Source organism: Pituophis catenifer, unplaced genomic scaffold (assembly GCF_029215685.1).
Source record: "Pituophis catenifer annectens isolate HBS135680 unplaced genomic scaffold, rPitCat1.0.hap2 SCAF_3, whole genome shotgun sequence".
NCBI classification, from domain to species: Eukaryota; Metazoa; Chordata; class Lepidosauria; order Squamata; family Colubridae; genus Pituophis; species Pituophis catenifer.
This window is the reverse complement of record NW_027256883.1, coordinates 81,591,375-81,609,680: the sequence shown is the minus strand read 5'-3', so window position 1 is coordinate 81,609,680 and position 18,306 is coordinate 81,591,375.

Genomic DNA, 18,306 nt, shown 5'->3' with positions numbered 1-18,306 from the left:
AATTGACTTTAACATGCTGAGTTTTTGCATGCACTGTTTTCAAGCCCATTTTTCCCAGCAACAATTCAGATTTCCTAAAAGTGTTCAACAATCCAATTCATTCTACGAAGAAATACTAGTTTCACATGAAATGATGTCCCAGAGGAATAATATCAGTATTAGTTGTTGAAGCAACCCATTCCTGCAACATTTCTATTTAAGCAATAAAAACATTTTAGGGTATATCTATATTATGGGTTCAGTTTAACAATCTGCCTAAAAATAATTATAATAGAAATGCTATTCATGATAATTCTATAAAAGAAAATAAATGAATAGTACTACTCTTAAAAACATGGAAGTTAAATTAAACTGGAAAAACATTCTCAGGCCTGCAGAAAAATAAACATTTCAACAGCAAGCAAAACAGATTTTCCTGATATCTCTTTTGAAGGACAGTTCTAGAAAGTATGTAAGTAGAGATGGAGAAGAAATTATTTAATTCTCACATGAATGCACACTTATCCAATTTCAAATATGCAAGTCTCTGAATTTTTCAGTACACTTTATCAATCAAACGTAACACTGCAGACTATTTTAGATTAATAATTTAATAATTTACAGATAGTTTCAAATACCACAATTGAAACTCGCAATTCTGCAGGCATTAAATACAATGTCATACAACCACACTGAATTATATCAGCAGTTCTGGCTACAGTCATTAAGCCAATGAACAAGTGTTCATTGAGTACGATGTCACATGACCACAACAACCGCATGCAATTTCCTGCTTATTTTCCCATTGAATTTACTTGTTGGAAACCAGCAGAGAAATGTCAATCATGTAATCATGAGATACTGCAAGCATCTTAAATATGCACTGGTTGTCAAATGCCTGAATAGCAATCACACAACCATGAGGATCCTGCAATGGCTGCAACTTCAAGTTGTAAATCCCCTTTTTCAATGACATTGTAACTTTAAACAGTGATAAGGGAGGACTACCTGTGTACGTTTTTGAGCCTATATAGAATATTTTGCAATTATTGGAAATCAGTTCAAGATGTTTGTCCCTACCATAAAAAGAAAATGAAGCAAAAATAAATTGTGCTATGTGGATGTTTCATTTAGTACTCCAAGTTGTACTAAATGCCTGCAGAGTTGCCTGTCCTAATTGTGGTCAGTGTGTGAGGTCTACCTGTAAATTATTAAATTATTATTATTGTCTGCCTGAATAGCAAATATTTAATATATAAAAATAAGTAAAAGAGGTAGAAAACTATATGTAATTATCATATAAATAAAAGAAGGTTACATTTTAAGAATATTAAAACCTTAGTTCAGAAAGAACTAGAAATATGCAGAATAATAAAGGTGTTGGTCACCACCTTTAAAGCGCTCCATGGCTTAGGACCGGGGTATATATGAGACCGCCTTCTGCCATCGACAGCCTCCCACCAGCCAATATGCTCCCACAGAGAGGGGCTCCTCAGGGTGCCATCGGCCAAACAATGTCGACTGGCGATGCCCAGGGGGAGAGCCTTCTCTGTGGGGGCACCAGCCCTCTGGAATGAGCTGCCCCTATGATCCCCGACCTGCGCACCTTTCACAGCGCTCTGAAGACCCTCTTATTTCAACAAGCTGGGCTGGCTTAACATGAATATGAATTTTAATGGGTGTATGTTAGTTTTTAATTTGTGGGCCAAATTTTTGTATATTTGATTTTAATGGTTTTTAAATTTTGTAAATTTTATGTGTTTTAATATGGCTGTACATTGCCCTGAGTCTTTTGGGAGAAGGGCGGTATAGAAGTCTAATAAAAGTAAAGTAAAGTAAAGTATAAAATAGGATATTCATAGTAGAAAATCCTGATCTAAAAGGTTTACACCCAATGCCTTTTATGATATACTGTATGGTCATAAAGCTACCAACTATGTTCAAGTCAAAGCTGCAGGTAGAAACCATTATAATAATAATAGCTTCCTTCCCTTTCCATCTGTCAGTTACGTAAGGCCACACTGCTCAGACTCATACATATAATAATCCAATACTTTTCGACATTTGGGTTCTTAGGAAGAACCTCAGTGTGAATGAAGGACAACACCAGCTAAAGAAGTGACAGCTGTGATTTCACATTGTGGTGTATATAATAAAAATAATAATTTATGATAATGATCCTATTTATATGTTCATGGACTGCAGAAGGCATCCTCTTATTGAGTTTATTAATCAACTTTTCACTGCAAATAAAGCATCCTGAAAAATGTACTGCAAAAATAATTTATTTTGTTCCTTTAGGGATTTCTTTGTCTAAACAGCTTTTCATACTCTTTCTCTCATTCGTTCACTCATTCATTCATTCATTCACTCATTCATGCTGTAAGCACGCATCTAAGTCATGGTATCTCATAGTTTGATGCCCAATTCTTTAAGCAAAATTTGCTGTTAACTCTCAAATCCAATCTGTATAGATAACAGTACAGTTTATGCTTTAGGCCAGGGTTGTCAAACCTAAGGCCTACAAGCTAGATCTGGTCTGTGGGGTGCTTAGATCTGGCCCGCAGGACTACCCTGGAAACAGAGAAGGACTGGCCCATGGTGCCTCTGCCAGCAAAAACAGAGCTCAGGAGTGCCGCACACGGCTCTCCCAGGCTCTATTTTCAGCTGTGCGGTCTCCTGCAGCCCTCTGCCAGTGAAAACAGAGCCCAGAACACAAATGCCCTTCAGGCACTGTTTTCACTGGCAGAGGGCTGCAGGAGTCCATTGTGGCTGAAAATGGAGCCTTGACAAGTGATGTCAAGCTGGCCACACCCACCCTAGTCACATTCATCCTGGCCACACCCAACCCCCCACACACCGCTCAAGATCAAACACAACCCTGATGCAGCCCTCAATGAAATTGAGTTTGACACCTGTGCTTTAGGCTATATATTCTTTAGAATTTTGTAATCCAACATACGTTTTAAAAAATGAAAAACTAAACGTAATATTTGTTTTTTTCCCCAAAAATCAGTATCTTCAGAAAAGGACATACAGGCATATATTTTGTAAAAGAGAAGATTCAGAAAATTAAGCAAGTTGCTTGGGATACATTTGTGCACGTTTTATGTGGAAACGAAACAGGTTAAACTTATGAATGAATAGATGCAAATTTGACTCACAACAAAAATAAACTAATATGTATGTTTCCAGCATTTACTTTTGTGACCCATGGGATTTTTATATTTATTGTCTGAATCCTCTTTTCCTAATTACAGGATCTCCCTATTGCCATTACTTTATCTTTATCTCCACTCCAGTGGTGGGTTGCCCCCAGTTCACACCGGTTCTAAAGAACCGGTAGTAAAACTGGCAGGAAGCTCTGCCCACTGACCCTGACATCATCAAAACACTTCTGCGCATGCGCAGAAGAGTGCACAAGTGTGTGAGCGTGCGCGTGTGTGGCCCCACTGAGAACCAGTAGTAAAGGTAAGTAGAACCCACCTCTGCTCCACTCTACCAAACCTGTATGGAGATTACTCAATGAACCCCAGTATTTTACAGTAGAATCTAATGCATATTCTCTCTCTTTTTGTCCACAGCCCTATTTTCACTTGTTTTCACATGGAGACAAAGTTTGTCTGGAGGCAATTATCTCTCTGGAATCAAAATGTGCATTACATCTATCGATTTCAAGCTGCTTTGCAGAAAACTTCCTTGAATATTTTCAATTCAGGGCACTCAGCCATTAAATGTGGTATAACACACTGATCAAACATAGCAGCTATTTGTTGGAAATTATGGTTCAAATCACTGTTTAAACAAAATCAGGATATATATTCAGCCAAATGATACCCAGTTTTTTATTTTTGTTTTTTTAGCTTTTTGAGATACTCATGGAGGTTTTGTCATTTGAACCATTACAATCTATGTGTATTAGTTCAGTGCACTCACAATCTGATTTACTAAATACCACTGTTTAAGCTGCCTGGGAAAGCAAAAGGAAATCATCAAAGCCATTAAAAAGCAGAAGTTAGAATATTTTGGACATGTTATGCGACACCCAGAAAAATATGGCATCCTTCACTTAATCCTCCAGGGAAAGATTGAAGGCAAATGTGGTCCAGGCAGAAGAAGAATATTATGGCTTCAAAACCTAAGGGACTGGTTTGGACAAAACTCAGCAGCTCTTTTTCATGCAGCTGTTGACAAAAATAGGATTGCCAACATGATCGCCAACATCTGATGATGGATATGGCACAAGAAGAAGAAACACTACTGCTCTGGTATTGTGGGTGCACACTCCTCTTTACATGACTACTGTATGTATTTTTGGTCATCTGTTAATTAATTCATTAAATTTATATAGTCATTGATCTCATACATATCACTTTAAGGTAGCATACACAATTAGAACCAAGCAATCAAAACAGTAAAAAACAGAACCATAAAAAACAATTAAAAGTATAATGAAACCAAAACCATGGAAGACTACATTCCATACTTACAAGAATACAGTATAACAATTTAGCTCTCTTCATGCTTCAATGGGATTCCTAAACCCAATGACTAGATTTTAAGGGACTTACAGAAGGTCAATAGAATTGGGGCCAATCTCATCTTGGGGAGTGATATTCCAAAAAGTGGGTGCTTAATATTAGTCCTGTGTCAAGTAGTGTAATATTAGTGTAGCCAAGTATCATAATGTAATAGAAGAGTTTGGGCAGAATTGCTCTTTGACTTTCTTAATTTATCATTGTTTATATTTAAGCTGTTGAAATGAGTATTTTTTTTTATCCACATCATCTCCAGCAAGAACATTACATGGTTGAACTTTATAATATTATCTATGGAACATGATTTTTTTAAAAAAGAATGATAGTGATTTTAACTGGCACAATTTTGTTTTTTTAAAAATCCTTCTAATCCATAGGTAAGGTCGAGGGAGGGAGGGAGGGAGGGAGGGAGGGAGGAAGGAAGGAAGGAAGGAAGGAAGGAAGGAAGGAAGGAAGGAAGGAAGGAAATTTCTTGGTTGGTACTAAAATGTGAAAATGAGATGGATTATTCTGCTCATGGTAATTGCTGTCATAAGCAATAGACAAATGTTTGCATGAATACACAATGATGCCAAAATGACAATTGTTACACATAATGTCATTTCATAAATGCCATTGTATATTTGCATCCTAATATTTAATGGGAGTACAAATGAAACTTGTATGATGAGGTCATCATCATACCTGTTTTTCTGTCTATTTTTCTTTGTCTTTCTCCCCCCACCCCCAAGCTATTAATAGACTTTTCTTTCATGATTTTGTCTGATCCTATTAATACAATATTTAAGTAAGAAAATTAGTATTAAAAAAATCCTAAATGTTTGCATAATGTTGTGAAGATGATAATAGCAAACATTTTCTTTGATGTCTGTCTGTTTGACAGTTTATTTTTTATGGAACAGATTTGGGAAAATACATTTCCATTCAAACATGAGTCAGAATTATGATTATTTTTCTTTTCGTAAAGGCCAAAAAGGGAGACATGTCTCAATTTCCTGACATTAGAGCTGTGATATTGTTCAACAAAAGGCTAAAGGCCCTGGAAAATGTAATATCTGTTCTAGTAATATAACCATTCATGTTGAACAAATTAACATTTTCCGTTTCAGGTATCAAATTTCAATCACAAAATTTAGTTATTAACTCTGCGGGTGAATTCTCAATTTAGCATCCTTTAAGTGAAATGTCAGATGGCTTTTCAGATAATGTCCATGATAAAATAATAATAATTGAGCATGAATGGAGAGAGAGAGAAGAGCTAAGGGTTGGAGGCATGCAGATTGTAAGTGTCTGATAAACCAAACATGATTCTTTCACTTTACATTTGCCAGTATGCTATTTCTTCAAATTGTTTATCTTCCCTCTGAACGCCTTCCAATTTTCAGAAGTTCAAATATTGTGCAGTCAGTGTAATTACTTACAAAACTACATTTTTGTATTTGATAAGTAGCCATCATCTCCCTCCCTCTCTCTCTCTTATACACACACACACACAAATCTGTCTGGAAAACTAAACAGTGTTTGTTTGTTTGTTTGTTTGTTTGTTAATTGGGGAATTTCAGTTCCCAATAGCTCCTCATTATCAAATGAGAGAAATGTAGGGAATTATAGTTCAGCACATATGAAGGCTCATGAGGCTTGATGCATAATCATATTTTGCTTTGGCATGATATTTTGAATAAATCAGAAGAAGCTGGGTTTGCTGTTCTCACTCAGCCAACAGGAAATGATCTAGGATTTAGAAAATTAATGTCCAGATTATACTAGGGTCTACAACAATTGATATGATCACATAATAATTGCATAGAAATATAGAAATATAAAACAAACCCCACAGTCCCTTTGCCGACACAGAGTGTCAGCAAACATAGAGTTTTGCAGTTCAGATCTAGCCATCTTATACTGCACCGAAACCAAATTGTATTTTGATTTAATTAATATGTGCATCAACCCAAGTGGCATAGAAGCGGTTTTAAGTAAATAGGCAGGTATTAAGTAAATAAATAAATTCAAAACCAGGAAGAATAATATACGTTCCAGACAATATTTCTTTTAGAAATATGCAAATGGCTGCAACTTTACAGAAAGATCTTTTGCCTCTCTTCCTAGTGGGGAAAAAAGGCTCATTGAATTCAAAACATTTTTCTTGAGTAAAGATACACAGAATTTCAGGTTAAATATTTGTTTTTTCACTTTTTTTTTTGTTAAGCATAAAGCTGGTCCACAACTGTATCTTCTTATAAACACACCCACAGAATACATACAGAGGAGGGCAGTAGACTGCAAAGCATATTGCATGTAACATATTGTCCTGCAGGTGTGTGATGGTTGCTTGCTTCTCTTGAGGTAATTCTGGCTGGCGAAGCTTCCGTGTGTTTATTTGTGTGGTTTTGTGTGTGTGTGTGTGTGTGTGTGTGTGTGTGTTTCCTTCCTCCCTCCCTCCCTCCCTCCCTCTTTCTTCTTACATTAAGATCCACACTTTCTGTGAGGAGAATCCAACAAGACATTGAGCATTAAGTGCAATTTTTATGCAATGCCCAGTGATGATTAATCAGTTTTATTTTCATCGCACACACAGACACAGACACACCAGACTCATTTCTTTGATGTTCTATGATATCAGTTAAAGATAGCCTAGAATTGTATGAGACATAATCAAAGAAAAAATATTGATTGACATCTGATAGACAGGCCACTTACTTGATTTGGGCTTAAACATATGGACATGACTAAAAAGTAGAGAGCTTTCTGGTAGCCTTAGATATTGGAAAGCTAGTTTCTGGATTATTATTTTTAACCAGTCTGGCACTATACTTTCCCTGATTCCTTCAATCAAAGAAAAAAAAAGTTTGTGGAAAACTGCAGGATTAAACCATAAACGGGTTTAGCTAAACTGCAAATTTAATCAGCCATCCTTTGGAGTGCTTATCACAATGCCCTCTGAAGTATCTCAAGTTCACCCATCAGTAACAGAAAAATGCAATGGAAAAGTCGTCTACCACTAATGCAAAGACCTTCCATTATCACCTTCATATTTAATGTAGACTCCCCCCCCCATCCTTTCCGTATTTTTATACAATAAATACACTGCACGTAGACAAAAGGAAACAGATTTCAATGTATTAACCAGGGAATAGAATTTTTAAAGAGAGAAAAGTAATTATTATGAATGCTAGTTGCACCTTAAACTGGGGTTCCTTTATTTTATAATGTTTAAATACTAGCTGCAAGCTAATTTAGCATTGCCAGAGCAGAATAGCTGGGACAAATATTTCTGCTTTTAGTTTCTGAGTTCTTTCTTTCATACAAATTGCTTCCACCATTTAAACATAGCCAGTAGCAGCTAGAGAAAACAGCTACTGACAAGTGACATACAATTAATATTCACGCAGTCAACAAGCAGAAGCAAAAAGCCTGAAGAGTACATATTTCTAAAATGTTTATGTGCTAAATACCTGGAGTAAAAAGAATTGGTTCAATTTCCTGGCCACCGCTGCCTTTCAGATTTCAATTTTCCATTTTCTGCCCCACTCTTTCTTCACCAGTTTATAAATTCCTACCCTTCAGTTCCGTATGAAGTTGTCCCAAATCCATTTTTCTCTTAGCTCCATCATTCAACAATTTCATGTCTCATCAGCTTTTCTTTTCCAGACAGCCATTCTCTATTCTGCTTTCTCTTTTCTTTCTTAAGTTACTCTGCTGAAAATCAGATGTGGCTTTCCACCAGCCTACCCATCTGTCCAGATTTTTTCTTCTTATTGCCCAGTGCAAGATAATAATAATGAATTTCCTCCCTAACTTTCTTTTTCCTTCAGTAAATTCTGTTGGAGGAAGAGGTGGATTTCAGCAGGTTCTGACCAGTTCTGGAGAACCGGTAGTGGAAATTTTGAGTAGTTTGGAGAACCAGTAGTAAAAATTATGACTGGCCCCACCCCCATCTGTTCTCTGCCTCCTGAGTCCCAGCTGATCAGGAGAAAATGGAGATTTTGCAGCATCCTTCCCCTGGAGTGGGGTGGGAATGGAGATTTTACAGTATCCTTCCCCTGCCATGCCCACCAAGCCACACCCACCAAGCCATGCCACGCCCACCAAACCACACCCACAGAACCGGTAGTAAAAAATTTTGAAACCCACCACTGGTAGGAGGTATATATCCAGTGGCATTGCTATTGACCAAGAGCAACATAGTGTGTACCTAGAGATATGAACAACCTCTTAGTGACATTGTCATAATAAATACAACAAACTTTCCCAAACTTTCATTGTATTGTTTTCATTATTCCTGTGCATTAATTTTAATGTTTGGATTTTTCATTGGAGGTATGTACATTTTAAGATTACACTATGGAAAGTGAGATGTCAAATATTTTAGAAAGCCCACCCTAAACAGTACAGCATGAAATGATTCTGTAAGTAAATGGAAGATTTTCGGGTAGAAAGAAAGTAAGATCATAAAAGGGTGAATCTAAAGGATCAAATAATGGCTATGAAAGACTACTTGCATTTAAATTCCCCTGCATATACAGAATAGCTTCCTTTGTGATTTAATTCAGGCTGCAGCTCTGAGGTTTGAATATGCATGATTTAATTTTCAGATTTGAGATGCAAGAGCACCAACTTGATGTGAGATGCTTTGAGATGCATTGAAATTTTGAAAAAAAAAAGTTCACAGATTGTATAACAAGGAAGCATCAAAGATTTGCAACTACTGCATTTTGAGGGAAAATATTAAAATAACAGGGATGGTATACACTTAAGAGGGCATTAAAGTTAATGCCCTCTTAAGTTAGTAATTTCATGCTAGCCTATTTTTAAAACATTTCCCTGGATCTTCAAAGTGAAAGAGAGGAGGGAGAGGGAAAGAAAGAAAGAGAGAGAGAGATTTTAGAGGTGGGGACAGAATGACAGTCTATTCCAGCAAATAGTCTTAGGGTAAAATTGTAGTGAACCAATATAGAAAATGTAATGCTCCAACTTCAAAGTAAATTGTTCCAAAACAGTTGAAAAAGCTCAGCTTTTGGATGCTCACAGACTTACCCTTGGGGGATGGTGAGCTTAGCTCCCTCTGATCTTTGGGTTTTCAGGGATGCCAAGATGGTTGGCAATGGCATTTGGCAAGCTTGGCCTTTTCTGGGAAAGACCCCCATCACCCTGGGCTTTGGTTAGATGCCAGGAAAATGCAGTAATGCTTGGGTCAGTGCCTGGAAGTGCCTGGGAACATGTCAAAATAGAGCTTGTATTTCATTTAATGAATGTACTATCTTGTCAGAACAAACGTGCCTGAGCAGGATCTAATAAGCAGCTATAGAATCTGTGATTTCAGCTTGCTTTTAACAAATGGCATGACTGCTGTTACTGAACTGCTTAAATGTACTAATGTAGATTAATACTACTTCTTTTAGTGATAAAGTTGCAAGTAATCAGATTCAAATCTATCAAGAAGCAAAAGAAACTGCCAAATGAAGAATGATAAATGTTCATATGAGAAACTAAGAAGCACAAGAATCAAGTCCTGGCAGTTGTACAGCAGTGTTGTTTAGTGCAATTCGACTCAACTTTCACAAAGACAGGAAATGGAAATCTAAGTTACTTAAACCTTATCCTCCACAAGTAACAAAGGTATTTCTATGAAAGTTGAAGAACTTAACAAAAATGCTAGTAAGAGCAACAAATATTTACCAGATTAGAATTTATTTGGAAAGAAGGGGAAAAGAAAGAACATGGAATAACAGAATTGGAGGGACCTTGGAGGTCTTCTAGTCCAATCCACTGCTTGAGCAGGAGAACCTATCCCATTCCAGACAAATGGTTGTCTAATCTACTCTTAAAAACCTCTAATGATGGAGCACCCACAATCTCTGAAGACAAGCCGTTCCACTGATTAATTGTTGTCACCATTATGAAATTTCTTCTTAGTTCTAGGTTGCTTCTCTCTTTGATTAGTTTCCATCCATTGTTTCTTGTCTTGTGTTCTGGTTCTTTGGAAAATAGGGTGATCCCTTCATCTTTCTGATAGCCCCTCAAACTTTGGAACACTGCTATCATGTCTCCCCTAGTCTTTCTTTTCACTAGATTAGACATACCCAATTTTTGCAACTGTTCTTCATAAGTTTTAGCCTTCAGCTCCCTAATCAACCTACTAGGCATAATACTAGGCATACTAGTAATATATGTGGCTTACATATTACATAAGATTAGGGTGGGATGGAGGGGATGTCATGTACCATAAAAATTCTAGCAAGTATGATTATAGCATTACATAATAGTATCACTCAACCAAGTTTAAACCATGTAAACCAAATTGATGTGAAGGGTGTAGTTATTCGAGGGACTACCTATCTCTCCTAACATCTGCCTAGTTGATTCAATCTAGCAAAGGTGATACATTCAGGGTGTCTTTGATTAAACAATGCCATTTATGGGGACTTCAGAAATACACCTTGTTAATAGCAGAACTGCTCTCTGGAATGAGAGTTCGCATGAGATCTTGCTGGCCCCAACCTGCTGATGTTTCAAAGGGCTTTGAAGGTGTTACTGTTTACCCAAGTCTATGACAAAGATGATGGAAGCATCATTTTAAGAGGTATGGATCCATTTTTGTTGCTACCTGGTTTATTGTTTTTTGTTCACCTTCTATTCTTGTACACCATTATACAGGTAATCCCTGGGCTACAACTGTTCCCTTAGCGAATGTTTGAAATTATGTGATAAGCACCCCCTAGTACGAACAAGTCTGGAAACTACGAATGTTGCAGCACCATAGCAGTTGTTCGCCCTTACGAACAATCGCAGAGGCTCTGCAACATTTGTCCTGCCTATTCCCCTCCACTCTACACTTGTGTGTTGGCCTGTGGAAGCCTTGCCTGGCACTTTGCTGGCCAAAACAGAACATCAGAGGGGTAGGGATGGGGGCGGGCGGGCCCACCCCTTCGAATCTCCATTTTGGCCAGCAAAGTGCCAGGCAAGGCCTGCACATGCCAAAACAGAGGGGCGCGTACAGCTGAGAAGCTGGAGAGGAGATAGCTTGCTAGATCTTTGCACGGTAAATGACGCAGTATGGCAGGTTGGGAGGGAAGCAATTGTGGGGAGCATGAGGTATTTCAGTGGGTCAGGGAGGCCTTGGGTGGTCTTAAACAGGTGACCTGTTCTATCACTAGGCTCCCCATGGCCTTCCTCACCCTGAAATATCTCTTGCACTTAACGAGCCGCACATTCGATTAGCGAATGTGTGGGCGAAAGGAGGAAGTGATCACATTCAAGGTACAAGATTCATTCCCATGAATCCTTGGGTTATGAATGGAATGGGCAGGTTCCATTCCATTCGTAACTCGAGGACTACCTGTATTGTTTTATCAGTTTTTTTATGTTTAACTTGTGAGTTGCAGGTGGGTATGCATCTAATAAATAACAATAATATCTAAGAGATATCCATTCTCATCAGCACAAGATTGCTACTCAGTCTTGGAATGGTTCCTGTCAACAAATAATGTTTTTAGAGAATAGTGTATTGATAAGATTCATTGGCAAACACAAATTTATACTGTCATTCTTCTACCATTAGCAACTCATTGAAGCCTTCTATCAATTAGTGTACTTTTCAGCAAATTTAGGATACTTTTCTCAAATCCAATCAAACATCTCCAACCAGAGCTCCATTTTAGGATCTCCCTATTTGCATAGCGTCAGTCTTTAATTTTAACCAGATCTGGACATTCCCATTGAATGCCTTAGACAACTATTATATAATAATTACTTTACAATATATTACAATTATTCTTGGGGAGTGGGCAGGGGGGAGAGAATCCTATCTTTCTCACTGTTGATGTTACCATGTAGAAGCATGATAACATAATGCTTCTTAAATGCCTTGAAAGTAAGCTGTTTTTATGGCTGGTTTTGAATGAGTTGGAGTCTTGTCCATGAAAATATCCACTGTGCAAGATGAGATAAAATGACACATAATTATGGAAGATAAAAACTAGACAACAACCATAAAAGCTATTAGCTGAGAAGCTGGAGAATTTCTGAGCTATTTCAATAAATATTCCTAATTTGATATATCTGTTATTCAATTTCTGTCATTTAATTAATGAAGCATCTCCCATTATATCTGAAGGATAAGACACCCTTCATATAAATAATTTTTTAATGTTATATTTGGCTTTGAATAAACAAGGAATACCAAATGGCCATATCTGAGCCTGGATTTGCTATTCAGTCGAAGTGGGTGGAGGATGACATTCTGCTGGAGATATACTCTGTTGGTATATCTTCTACCAGAGTTTGGCCTCAGAATGGGGAAACCATGTCAGATATAACAGCTGATTCCTTCCAAAGCTGAAAGTTTCAAACTAGAAGACTTTGAAAGGTGTTTGAGCAAGGTTAGACAGTAGATATGCTAGAAAGCTTTGAAGATATAAAGATACAAAGAACAATGTGTTTCATTCCTCCAACAAAAATGGAGCCTAGAAAATATTAAAAACTTGCCACTCAGATGGACCCCAGCCAGCAGGGCATGCACAGATCTTCAAGCACCCTGTCATATCATATCAACCTTGCTTAGGTAGGAAATGTCCCATGTAATATCCTTTTGATCTTTTCATTTAGAAAATAAGCATATTAGACGAGATAATATAAAGTCCCCAAGCTAGAATTTTGAATGGCCTTGCCATATTGGAGTGTTATCTTGGATATCACTTTTTCTTGTAGTGATACTGAATTCTTGTGTTTCACATAAAAATCTTATAAAAATAGAATTGCCGTATTATCAGTTAGCATTCTTAAAAGCTATATCTGATATCATTGGCATCCTTCAGTCTCAAGAGACTATGGTATCGTGCTCTGGAAAGAGGTCCTAAAACAGCATCTAGTGTGACTAAAAAGGCCAATTCGAGAGTGGCAATCCCTTCCACACTGAAGGCAGATACAGTTCTGGAACCAGCGAAATCTGGGGACTAGGTAGGGGACAGAATATATCTGATAATGTACTTAAAAACATATAACAACAGTTGGCACTGGCTTAGTTGAAGTCAGTGGTGGGATTCACTTACCTTCCCTACCGGTTTGCAAATGTGAGCGCGTATGCGTGTGCTCGTTCTGCTCGCATGCACTTCATCTGCACATGTGCATGGCCTTCTGTGCATGTGCAGTAGGTGTGCGTTACGTCAGGTCAGGTGGGCAGAGCCTCCCGCTGTCGACGCTACCGATTCATGTGATCTGGACAGAACCAGCTGAATCTGTTGTGACCTAGGCTTACTGAGTCATTACAATACACAATTAGTCCCAAACAAACCTATTTTATTGTAACAGCTGAGAATTACGTTCATTCCCAGCTGAGTCCCAATTAGTTGCAACACAAGTCCTTTGGAAGAAGTCCTTCAGGATAATCACCAGCCTTTATCTTCTTTGACACCCTGCCAAAGGCCTTACTTGGCAAAGCCTCATGGAGTTCAGAAACAAACAAGAGATGCTGACTGGAAACACTTAGCAACGTTGCTTTCCTGCAAAAGGCCCAAGTGCCTTTGTTTCTCTTTTAAGCCTTATGGGAGGGACCAATCATCTCCTGGCCTTACTCCCGAGTCGTCCCTTTTGCTCTTGGCAAAAGTCATCCCTGGCAGCTCTGCACATGCGTGCACTAGGAACAGGCTCCTCCTGTTCCTCTGCCTCTCTGCTGTCTGACTCTGGGGGCTCTGGAGTCTGCACATCACTCCCAAATGGCACTGGCTCCATCTCTGCCTCTGCCGCAGAGCCCTCATTCCCCAGACTCCAGCACTGGCCAATGTTCCTCCCCAGCCTCCTCACTGTCCGACTCCGCTGCCAGCTCCACAGGGTGCTGGCAGACCACAACAGAATCCCACCAGTGGTCGAAGTATACTCTTTCAAAGATAGCGTCTGGTGTTTGCCAATCAGAGATACTCCCCTTCAAAATTCATATGCATATAGATAAAAAAATAACAATGATTCAAATCAGAATCTTTGCAAGGTTAACTCAGTTCTGTTGAGCCAATATGCAAATAAACAACAGTAGAGAAGCGCTCTCTGTTTTTTTAATACACATCTGCATAGAACACTTCAATAATCCCATTATGCTCTCTAAATTCACAAATAGCAGGTTGTAGCTTTTTCATTACACAGTTCTCCTGTTTTAATTGATAAACACATTTTTATCCCAGTTCCATGAAATAATAACATGAAAAGAACAATGTACAGGAGAGGAAGAGAAGGTCCTAACATGCTGAAATCATCACCACGATAATTGGCAGCATCAGCAGTCACAAATACAAGGTCCAAATGAGTCTTTTAAGAAGTAAAATATGTTCTTTCAAGACACTTCCTCTCATTATCCATAATTAAGGGTGAGAAAACAAGCTTCCTTCATGGCAACTGTCACTTTTAAAGGTTACTATGACATTTCAAAAACATTCTGCTGCACATATGACTGAACTATGTCTCTTCCTTTGCTGTTGCTTTACGTACAACACCAAATCCTTTGGAATGGAACTGACATTTTACATGGTAAAGCAGGTTTTTTTTTTCTTTTTGTTGTTAATTAAATGGGGGAAATAATTGTGTTGAGTTGGAATATTTAATAAAATATAAAGCAAACATGACAGAGTGCTTGCAATCAATGTATCAAGAACCCAACTGCAGCAATAGAATTGTTAACATTGCCAGGTGGTGAGGAAAATGCTCTTATTGTTGAGTGGGGAAGGAGAAATTACACATGAAAGAGAATAAAATATAGAAAAAGACATGTTAGTGGTGGAACTTTGTCACAGTTTTATTGTTTTTATTGATCATCTGATGTTCTTCCTGCTTAGGAATTTTGTGAGCAGTTAAACTGAAAGACATGACAAATATAAATGAAAAAAATAATTACAGATCTGAACAACTGTGGTTTAAAAAGGAGTGACTGAAACTGCTTCTGTATGAATCTATTTTGCTTTATTCAGTATTGAGTACAGTCATATCTTGAGAATTCAAAAGTCCTGAAGAATGATGCTCAGACTCGATTAGAAGCAGCCTGAACAAACATTTGACGTGTCTCCTCCCTTATGCATATCATGATCCCATGGTTTATATAGAACCTCATGAAAAAAATTACGATTCTATATTTCTGAAATTAGATTATGGTCTACTCTTGGCTTTTTATACACTACCTTCAAGTATACTACAATTTTTCCTTTAGAGGGACCACAAGATGTGTATCATTTTTTTTAATAAAAGAGCAAGATATGCAGTGTCATGATTAAAGAGACTTTTTAAAAAATATTTCCAGCAGAGAAGCTATAAACCTAGGAACAATGTGCATGTCACATTAAATATGCCAAGAGTAACAGGTCATCTAAGAAGATACCAGAGTCAAATTGGCTTTTTAAATAATTTTACTCTTCAGATGCTAAATCCGTCAAAGAATCAACGATGAGTTTCTCAAGTGATGGAGTGGTCCAAGAAGAAGGTCAAGCACTTCTCCCAGAATGATAAACATTCTTCCAATTTCTTTTTTACCTACATAACTCTCTGATCTAAAAGGTTAGGTGCCTTTCATGGTACTGTTTGAACTTTTACAGACCTCGAGAGAACCTTCTATCTTCTTTTTTGCAAGATTTGGAGGAGATGTGTTGTGTCAATCTTTGATTATTGAAAGTTGAGCTAAAACCTCTGGTGCATAGCCAAGACAAAATCCATAAGCAGGCCAAACTTTCCAGGGGTGCTATTCAGCAGGATCTGACAGGTTCTGGAGAACTGGTAGTGGAAATTTTGAGTAGTTCGGAGAACCGGCAAATATCACCTCTGGCTGGCCCCAGAGTGGGGTGGGAATGGAGTTTTTGTAATATCCTTCCCCCAGGAGTGGGGAGGGAATGGGGATTTTGCAGTATCCTTTCCCCTGCCACACCCACCAAGCCACGCCATGCCCGCCACACCACGCCCACAGAACCGGTAGTAAAAAAATTTGAATTTGACCATTGAAATTTTACCTCTGTTTCTTTGGTGTTTCACTGAAAGTTGTGGGAAAAGGAGGAGCCAGAACACTAAATATATTGAAATATAATCAGTTAATATTTGTCCATCGTTTTAGAGAGACTGAAAGACTGGAACAAAGATTTCACAATTGCTCAAAGAATTTTAGACTTGGAAAAGGACATTTAGTCCATTGGTTTTAAACCCTTTGATCAGTAGAAATCAATACATTCAAAAAAGGAGGTCTAGCCTCCTCTTGAATATATCAAATAAAAGGGTAATGGGATTCATTGTCAGAATGGAAACTGGTTGTCTAGTAATTTCAATTCTAATCCTTTTATTCCAGGTGTTTTTTCAAGAAGTAACTGGACTTTCTGGTTTTTCTCTGAGGACATTTTGCTTCTCATCCAAGAAGCTTTTTCAGCTTCAGAGCTGAAGAAGCTTCTTTGGTAAGAAGTGAAACGTCTCCAAAGAAGACGTTGCTTCTTGAAAAAGCACCTTTGAGACAACCTGTCAGAGAATTCATGACTGGCAGAGACATGGTAACAAGGTCATCCAATAAATAGGGCTTAGTGACAAGGTCAGCCAATATGAGCTGAGATCGGAAGGAGCCTGGGTGTGGCTCTGTAGCTCTGAGTGCTGTGCTGAGAATTGAAACCGAAAACTGTTCTCGCCTCTGCTTGTGTTTTGCTTGTAACTATTACCACGTTGGAGAATCTGCCATTGGTATTGTATATTTATTTCATGTGTTATTACTGTATATAAAAAGAGAAGTTAATGAATCCTGCTGAATCAGTTACCTGTGTGTGCTTTCTGGATTTGATTTCTACAACAAACTCTGACACAACCATCACCTGGATAACTAAGAATCTCCCTAGACTTTTATTCCAGGATTCTCCAAAGTGGACAATATCAAATCCCAAGGATTGATTAGACTATCCAAGCGGTTGTTGTTGTTGTTGTTGTTGTTGTTATCATCATCATCATTATTATTATTATTATTATTATCATTATTACAACAATGTGAAGTCATAACTGCCAGTTCTTTAGCTGGCTTTATTTGAATTGAATTCTTTCAAAGAACATAAGATGTCATAATGTATTGGCACAATATATGTGCAGATCCAAGCAGTGTGGACTTTTGTAATTGACAGATAGAAATGTTGTCAATGTGCAGATTTTCTAAGTGAAATCCAGGACTTTTTGGTATGGCCAACTAGTTATTATTAATATCCATTTATTAAATTATTTTTAATTTAAGGTATTTATTAAATTATTTTCATATTTATTTACTCATTTATAATATTTATTGATGATAATTTTGTATAATAAATATTTGGGGATTGATGAACAATCTGAAACTTCATGAAGGAATCAATGAGCTGAAGAGTTTATTCTGTAGCCAAAAAAAAAAAACAGCAGTCTGTGGCCTTTATATCATTTTTCTGTAAGTCTGGATTCCCCTCTGTCCATAGCTACTGAAAACTGATTGCAGAAATTCTTGCCATCCTGAAAACTGTAATGAAAGAACTTCTTTTTTTTCTTTTTTTATAATTTTGTTGCTTTATTTTGAAAATTCAAAATAAAGCAACCAAGTATCTCAAAACTCCTCCTTTGCCAAGGAGATATGTCTTAAAGCTCCAAGTTGAGTTGCTCTCAACTTCTAAATGGTAAAGCAAGTGTGGCTCATGTCCACAAATTTGTCTTCCCTTGATTTAGTGGCTGAGCTCAGGATCCAATGTATTCTTGCTATTCACTATTCAGATCATCTTTTAAACCATTTAAACCTCTTCATTCTGACTATCGGAAAGATTTCTTGTCCATGACT